Source organism: Fukomys damarensis, unplaced genomic scaffold (genome assembly GCF_012274545.1).
Source record: "Fukomys damarensis isolate Sample0158 unplaced genomic scaffold, DMR_v1.0_HiC HiC_scaffold_4, whole genome shotgun sequence".
Lineage (NCBI taxonomy): Eukaryota > Metazoa > Chordata > Mammalia > Rodentia > Bathyergidae > Fukomys > Fukomys damarensis.
The window spans coordinates 46,867,790-46,875,672 of record NW_022900916.1 but is presented as its reverse complement, the minus strand read 5'-3'; the positions used below and the strand labels follow the sequence as shown (position 1 = coordinate 46,875,672).

General features: G+C 32.4%; 1 long non-coding RNA gene across 1 annotated transcript; it reads left to right on the top strand.

Annotated features, from left to right (window-relative positions):
* Positions 1-579: 579 nt before the first annotated feature.
* Positions 580-2,322, top strand: LOC104860671. Its single transcript, XR_779763.1, has 3 exons — positions 580-649; positions 1,489-1,614; positions 1,982-2,322. It is a non-coding gene; the product is annotated as an uncharacterized LOC104860671 (long non-coding RNA).
* Positions 2,323-7,883: the final 5,561 nt, after the last annotated feature.

The following is a 7,883-nucleotide window of genomic DNA, read 5'->3' as shown; positions in this document are numbered from 1 at the left end:
ATTTCACAGAAACTTAACAGCAGTACTTCTCTATGCCCTGCCTTGTGAATTACAAATAAATATTGTATTGTTTGTCTGTATGTCTCAGATGTATGTCATGCAAATTACTCAGTGTCATTTTCCAAACTTCAGGAATTTGACATTACACAGAACAACTGATTAGCTTTTTCTGGATGATGTTTTATGCTGAGGGTCATTTAAAAAATCTGTGAGCAGATCTTATTTTATCCAATACTTTCTAGTACTTAAAGTTATACTTTGATTCATACTGGAAATCATTCCTAAAAACCATATTCAGTGATTGGGTAGGAATCGCTTCATATTAATGTTCTGATTCTCTCTTTTCCTATGCAGAACACTAGCATAAAGTATTCCAGAGCAACTTACATGACACTAAGTTTGAAATACTGAACAAAGGGCATTATTTTAATTATATATTAAGATTATTTTAAGGGTGTATTTTAATAGGTCTTTTCAACTGAGTTGAAGGCAAAGGAGTTGCCTTTCATTTTCCTAAAAAAAAATATCGTATTATCCAATTAAGACCTTTACAATTGTACTTTCATTTTCTTCTCCCCAGTTTTTCTTGTAGGAGAAGTTACTCCTGGAGGAGGTATTGGCATTCCATCGACTAGGAAGATACTCAAAGGTGACTCAGTTTTCTAGGGGTGGGTGAACCAGAGGATTACAAGTTTGAGCCCGGTTTGGACATCTTATGTAGTGACTCAGAGAGATCTCGTTTCAAAATAAAAAGTGAAAAAGGACTAGGGATATATCTGATTTCTAGGACCCTTGGTTCAATTCTAAATAACATAAACAACAACAAAAAAATAAGTAAAAGGCACACATTCTTTCATAAAGTGCTATGGTGGGGTAAGATCCAATTTCCTGGAAAAATCTCTGAAAAGATGATTTGCAATCAAGGAGTTTACTGGAAAATGTTCTCAGGACTAAAACTTGTCAGGAAGTAAAGGAAGTACAGTGTAGCAGAAGATTGATAAAACTACGATTCAGTAACAATAAGAGCCTCAGCTGATAGCTGAACAGGAAAAGTTGAGATGATCTGAGCTCAAAAAATTGCCCAGAATTGTGATCAGGCATTGAAAACACTGAACCTGTGGATGGAATGCACAGCTAAGGGAGGCAGCTCCATTTGACAGAAAGTAATTCTCAAAACAGTTTCAACTGCCAGCTGTCCACGTCCACAGATCTGGCAGGTTGAAAATGAGTATCTGGGCCTTCAAATGGAGATATAGTTGGCTGATTACAGTATCTGCTACAGTCCCCCCACTGTACCTTAGGTGCATTTGTTTTATAGAAGAGATCTATTCCATAAAAATATTAATTTATCAGGAAATTTAAATTTAATAAGATTAAGTTCCCTTCCTTACTGAAGCCAGTTTCAAGCTCTCAACTAATATTTATTCTCTCATTTTCATTATCCATTTAAAACTTGCTTGCAGTAAAGATAATACTCTTCTGAATTAGGTCGCTTAACTAATGAAGTTATACATAAAGAACTGAATAAGAAGTCTCAGCCCCTGATCAGTTCTCAAGGTATCATTTTGGCTGGAAGTGCGCTGAAGAACTCCAAGAAAATCACCAGGAAAAAACGTGAGCAGTGGATATAATGCCCCTATCCAAATTATAAAGTAGCAAGATTACTTTTCCTGATGCTCTTGGGCAATCAGTTCTACCAGGAGTGTTTTTATTTATAGTTAATGTTTTATATAATTTTCTTAATTTTTGAAAAATATTTAAAAATAATTCTTTTTAAAACAAATGTTTATTATTTTCTATTTTTACATTTCTTTCATTTTTGCTGCTTGAAAACATTTATTTTGCTTAATTTGCTGTGATAACCTCAAAGTAAACAGGTGAGAATGAAGATAATACAATAAAAATATACAGCACTTGTAACATTACAATTTGAATGTTAAGCACCAACAAATCTTGACCTAATATGATCAATATATTTTAGGGGCCTTTGTGCCAAATATTGTTCTGTGAGTCACTTCACCAAATACAAAAGTGAAGATATGCTGAGGTTGAGAACACTGAAAGCAGAAATTCTCTAGAGGAGGATGCATTTTCACAGGTGAAGAAATTGGGAAAATCATAGTGGAAGAAGGGACTGTGTTAAATAGACAAGGAAAAATACTGAGAGGAAAATAGCAGAGTGCCTTTCAACGTGGAAGCAGAAAAATGAGTGTCTTCCTGCAGAGACGGAAAACACTTTATCATACTAATATCAGTTAGTCAATATTGTAAGAAAAAATTTAAAAGATGAAAGAACACAGAAGATTATAACATTAAAAAAGTTTAAACCACAGAACTGAGAATTCGTTTTTATTACAAGGCTCAAAATGTGAAAACTTCCCCATATTAAAATTCACAGAGTGCTACAGAGAAAATTCATTATTGTAAACAAAGTGAAATAGAAGGTTAAATTTATAAGAAGCTGACAAGCATTGTATTATCTATTATCTATCTATCCATCTATCTATCTATCTATCTATCTATCTATCTATCTATCTATCTATCTATCTATCTATGTTTTTGTAGGGAGAAAGAGGAGGCCCTGAAATTTCTCATCTGTCTCTGTACCTTTCCTGCAGCTTGTTTCTTATTGGTATAAAGAGAGTTCTTCTGTTGAGTATATTTCAGAAATGTTTGATTCACCAAAAAAAAAAAAAAAAAAGAAAAAAGAAATAAATACAAATGTAACATGTTAAATCCTCGAAAGTTTTGATCAAATAGTGTTTAAACTCATAATAATTAATTTTCACGTAGCATTCAAACTCTAAAAATAGTCAGAATGTCTTATATTAAAATAGGTGAAATATGGAGATGAACATAATACAAATATTTTACAATGTTGTTAAACGTACTTCAGTAATTAATATGTTTCAATATTTGCAAAAGTAAAATGATGTTAACTAAATGACTGATAGAGACATTACCACTCTAAATGATAGAAATCAATGCATTTTCAATATTATGAAAGCAAAAACCCATTTTTTCACAAAAAACACTTGGATGATTTTATTAAATCACCAAAGTGATGTCTGAATTTTGGAAGTAAGTCACATCTATTCACAAACATTTCATTTTCTACTTCTTCTTTAAAATGATCGGACAAATATTAGATTGCTCTAATGTAGTAAGTGGTAAGCTAATGGAATGACATTATGGACTGCAGTGTATATTCAAATATCAATTTGAAAGTCCTAATGAACAAGTATACATTTTTTCAAAGTCCTAAAATAGAATATAAAATGTTTAGAAGCTTTGAGCCTAATCTTAAAAGCTATTTCTGGTATCCAAGGCAATGAAACAATTCTATTATCCAATAAAGACAGACAGGTTCTATTCTCCAAGATACTGCATTTATAAAAGTAGATTAATTATGATGAATATTGTTTTACATTTTATAAGCATAAATATACATAGTAATAATTGTTCAACATGATCAGAGGATAAGCTATACTGGTTTAGAATATATTAACAGTTATATAATTATACATCTGTGTATACATAGTTGTACATCTATGAAGAAATTGTCTATGACTATTATGTTTCTGTGTTGAAATTTACATTTTATTATGGTTGATTCTTGTTTAATATTTTGCACCAAGACATTTCTATTTCATGTCTAATTTGGAGCTACTTTGGAGAGTATTATATTTAAATTGCTTTGGCCCCCTTTTCTATCAATCCTGATTTTTTGTGGTACCTGAGTTACACAATGTCCTAGGACTATCATCTAACAAGTTCCCACGGGGTGGGCTCCCCCCACCTCTTTCTTTTTTGCTGTTTCTTTGGATCCTTCTCATTCATTTTTTTCAAGTGAATAATCTCTTTATCCTATTAATTGATTTTGACTGTAATGACATGAACTTATTTTTGAAATTCTATTGTGTAGCCCAACAATGTTCATTTTTTAATCTATTGATAAAAAGTTTAAATTATCACATAATAAACAGGTATTATTTTCCTACATCTGGGATAGTTATAATAAAGTTTTTAAGATTTTCATCAATTAGTTGAAGATTGTGGTTCCTCAAGTCACTCTTTAGATTTTATTTTTTCTTTAGGTTATTTTATTAGGCATTTTATTCCAGGCATTATGAATATTGCATTGAGGTGATTCCAGATTGCTGTTTTACTCTAATAGTGTTGTTTTCTTTCTTTTAGATGGTAAGTTTTGTTGACTGAGTTCAATATTATCCTTTTTGGATCTTTCCCTTTCATTGTTCCTTCCTTTTCTAAATGGTATTCAGTCTCTTCTTTCTTCATGGAAGAAAGATTGTGAGTTTTTCAGCATCTGTCACCAGTCCATTTTTTCAAGCTTCATGAACTGCCACCTTCATGCTAATACCATGGAAAAGAAAAATTATGTATACAACTTCTTCTGTGCTCTTCTTTATTTACTCAGTCCCTAGTAGGCGCTCTATTCTTTTATGTCCAGAACTTTCATATAGCTGGTCATGTGTCATGTTTCAGTTTTATAATTATTTTCCTGCAGGTATATTTCAAAATGGTCATAGTGTACCACTGCCAAATGTAGATGCAAAATTAATTATTTTTGGAATATCTGAATTTTATTTCCAAATAAAATGCATAATGTTATGCTATCTATTTAAATAACCAGCTATTACTAATCAACTGGTAAATATACTACAGGATATTGAACAGGACAGAGAATCTTCCTGGAGCATCAGGTAATTGAAACAATTCAATTGGCTAAATTAAAGTAAATTAATAGCAAAAATATTGAGGCAAAATTAAGAAAATTACCAATCTTCACTGCTTCTAAGGGGCTGAAAACAAAAGCATAGTGAGATCTAAGACTTCTAAATTATATAAGAATAGAAGTACAAATATTTAGCATTCATGCAGTTGGTCTAGTTTTGGGGGGTGGTGTATGAGTGATGTTAGCAGAAATGTCAGTGGTGCTGTAATGATGTTGGTAGTGTGAGTGATGGTAACATTGGCATTGGAGGTACTGATAGTGGTAGAGGTAGCACTGTACAGGATACTGATAATAATGATGTTGAACTCTGAAACAGTTACTTGAACAATAGATTAGAAAACAAGTTCCGTAAGAGAATGAAAAGTCAACCCATTGCTAACAATGAGAAACACATTTTGCAGGAACCAACCAGAAGTTACCTTAACCTCAATTTAAATTACTAATCCTTAATATATCATTGAACCTTGTTTAACAGATTGGACATGTTCTCTAAGTCAATGACTTTAATACTTTTTTTCTAAAGAGCAAAAATATATTACCTCTTAGAATTACATCCACAATCGCCCCTTTGCTGTGCTTCTATAATAGTTTGTTCATATTTCTCTTGTAATTATCATCAAGAAATCAAAATATATTTTCATATGAATTGCTTAAGAATGAGGATGATGCCTTTTCAATCTCTGTGTTCCCTTATAAGTTTCTTTGAATGATGTTCATATTAGAAAGTACGAATTGTAGCCACAGTTTGATATTGCAAAAAATTATATTCTTTTTTATTAGATAAAATTAATTCTACAACAAGCTCCCATAACTGATTGGCTAGAACTATATAACAAAAATTTTATAAGATGAGAGTTTTCTTTCTACCTATGCCTACCCCATATTCTTCAATTATATAGAAAATAAAGTTCAGTGTTTCTAAAGGTGGTTGATATCCTCTACCAATGGACATTCCATGGTAGTAGCATACAGAAACTTTGAGAGTTTACATCTGAGTTCCCATGATGTGAGTTTTTCTGTATGTGTCATTGGCCCATTTTGTCAAACCTGCTACTTAGAGACCAGCCCCATAACCCCAGCATGGAGTCTTTCATGTTATTTTGCTACATGGCCTGTTATCTTCAGAGATGTTAGGGGCTGGAAATCATAGCAGACCTAACTTATTTTATCCTTCCCTCCAGGGGAATATATTTTCCTCTTTATCCTGTTTTTTAAACTCACTCCACTGTAACATAAGAGAACCATATTCTGCAATCTCAAAACTAAGCAGAAGGGTACTCTAGAAAAAGATTGTTCTGTTGGAACTTTTACTTCTCTGAATCTTGCTTTCTTTTACTGAAAGAAGAAAAAATATCTGGACACCAGATATAAATGAAGTTTAATTGAGCAGTACAAAAATAAGTATAAAGAAATTACTGATCACTCTAGTAAATCATTCTGAGGCATACTGAGTCCATGTTTGTGGAAGCAATGAAAAAAAGTTAAAGACAAAGGCAAATTTTAGTTAATTTTAATCAGTGTATAGAAGAACAAACCCCAATAATTTTAATAGTTCTCATGGTTCTATAACTTATTATGCATGCATTATTTTCTTTAAACTTCTAGGACACTTACAGCTTTTATTATTTAAGAACAAGATCCTGAATTTGTACAGACTTAGCAGGAGAGGACAAGATTGAGAGCTCTATACATTTCTCCAAACATATTGTGTTTCAGTGTAATAAAACAGGGAGAAGGGCAGACATGTCCATGTAGGGAGTAAATCATTCCTGAGCTGGTAAAAGAAAGGGGAAAAAATGAAAAAAGATCCTAGGCTGGAAGTCTTGGGGTTTTGAACCAGTTGCCTAAATAGGAAAGTTGTGATATCGTCTAATTCCCATTTCTTGCCACATCTCTCTCCTCTTAATAAAATCTATTATTAAGGTTTCTTAAGAAACCTAAAATCCAAAGTGTTGTTTTCATGGATATGATTAGTTTATTACAATAGGTTTTAAGCAGAAAACAATTTCTCTACCCTCTCTCCTATTCTGGAACAAAAGAACATTGTTTCAACTCAGCCAATTTTAAGAAAATGGCAAAAGTTTTCTCATTAGTGTTGTTCCGTTTTTCTTTTGATAACATCCAAAATAAATTAAACCTATGTGCTGATCTGCAACTTACATCAAACTCCTTATTTTGCAGGATTTAAATAACTTCAAATATGTCCCTAGGGTTTATTCCAATTGAATTAACAGCCAGGTCCCTACCAAATAATCTTTCGAAAGGCAGCATAATCTTCCTTTGATGATTGGTTTCTCTGACAAATTTCTGCCTAAAGGACTGCTTACTCAAACTTAATACATATATACAGAAAACACAGTGAAAATGTTAAAATGCAGATTTTTGGTCAAAATCCCTGGGATTCTGATTTAGTAGACTTGAAATAACACCCAGCACTCTGCATTTTTAATAGGGTATAAGGTGTTTCAGAAACACATTTCTTTTTTTGCCCACGGTAGTGTCCATGATTTCATAAAGGAATTTTCTTCTCTCCTTGGATCACAGTAGAAATTTCCGGAATTTTTTTTTCTTACTCCTTCAACTCCCCCCCACACCTTTTTCCTAGAGAAACAGAACCAGCTTTTTCCCTCTGGAAGGAAATCTTCCCCAAAGAACTAAAGACATACTACAGTGAAATATGCATAAGAATGCTTATGGCAGCACAAATCATAACAGCTAAATCCTGGAAGCAACTGGTATACCCATCAGCAGATGAACATATAAAGACAATATGATATCTATGAACAATAGAATATTACTCAGATATAAAGGAGGATAAATTCAAGTCATTTTGTAGGCAAATGGATGCAACTGGAAAATATAATGCTGAGTGATATAAACCAGTCACACAAATTTAAATGGTTTATGGTATCCTTCATTTGAGTGAAGCCAAGTACAACTAAAATAATAAATAATGAATAAAAGGAAACAAGGTTATAAATCTCTTGCAAATGTGAAGGAATCCAGGTAACCAACAGTGAGGGGAGAAGGGGAGGAAAAGTGGAAGTAAGTGGAATTAAGATATGCTACTTACAGGTACCCAGTAAGTTTAGCGAATATAAATATTATATGTCATAAGCATGCGATA